Raw genomic sequence first — 1169 nt, 5'->3', positions numbered from 1 at the left:
ATCATGTAAGCATCTGGTTATTCTATGCTGCTTTCTTTAATCTTTCATTTAGTGTGAGTCTTCATACGTTCTTTTCTAGATAACAGTAAGCATGAATTATGTTATTGGAACTCATGGATGGCTCCCTTATGACAGAAACATTTCTAATTACTTTACATTCATCAAGGATCAAACTGTGACAAATCCAAAGTAAGTAAATGAATATTTAAAGCAAAATAGCTACAACAAGTACCTTATTGCCACAAAAAACAGCTAGAATAACTGATTTATGTCATTTGAAAGTATATTTTGAAAACCAGATTTTTCTCTTCTTCCTTCCTTCTTTCCCTCCCCTTCTCCCCACTTTTTTTTCTTTCTTTTTTTTTATTTTAGAGACAAGAGTCTTGCTCTGTTGCCTAGGCCTCCCATCTTTACTTTTTAAGTTATGTCCTGACTTTATATTAGCTGGGCACACAGTGGCTGGCGCCTGTAGTCCCTACTACTCAAGGAGGTGGATCACTTGAACCCAGGAGTTCAGGGCTGCAATGAGCTATGATTGTGCCAGTGCACTGCAACCTGGGCGACAGAGCAAGACCCTGCCTATAAAAAATTTAAAAATAAAAATAAATAAATAAGAATTTAGTGTCTACATTTTTTTTTTGAATCTCCAAAAGTTACATTCTAACTTTAGGTAACTTACTCTGAGTTGTCTTAGTATGTTTGCTTATATTTTTTCCTAGTTAAATCACATTCAGTGTTGTTTTCAGGATCAGATTACATCATATATTTGAAAACTATTTAAAATAATTGTTATCATTGTATTTTCTAGTCTTCTTCAACTAGAATAAAACTCCATGAGATTAAGGGCAGTGTCTTTTTTTCCTTCTTATCCCATATAGGACTTAGTGCTGTTGTGTTTTGCATGAATCATATTCTCAGTGAATTCATATTGAATAATAAAGTTTTAGAGCTGAAGTGTCAGATTTAGCCCTCATTTTCTTTTTTCTTTTTCTTTTTTTTTTCTTTTTTTTGGAGGCAGTCTCGCTCTGTTGCCCAGGCTAGAGTGCCATGGTGTCAGCCTAGCTCACAGCAACCTCAAACTCCTGGGCTTAAACAATCCTTCTGCCTCAGCCTCCCAAGTAGCTGGGACTATAGGCATGCGCCACCATGCCTGGCTAATTTTTTTTATA

The 1169-nt window shown here is 35.6% G+C and overlaps 1 protein-coding gene across 1 annotated transcript in view; it reads left to right on the top strand.

Moving 5' to 3' along the window:
* The window catches only part of NBEAL1 (neurobeachin-like 1), a 208658-nt gene that overhangs the window by 181216 nt on the left and 26273 nt on the right, over positions 1-1169 (top strand). The window lies entirely within an intron of this gene.

This window comes from Propithecus coquereli, unplaced genomic scaffold, assembly GCF_000956105.1.
Source record: "Propithecus coquereli isolate 6110/MARCELLA unplaced genomic scaffold, Pcoq_1.0 Scaffold113, whole genome shotgun sequence".
Lineage (NCBI taxonomy): Eukaryota > Metazoa > Chordata > Mammalia > Primates > Indriidae > Propithecus > Propithecus coquereli.
The sequence above is the reverse complement of the archived record's forward strand: the minus strand, read 5'-3'. Positions and strand labels throughout refer to the sequence as shown.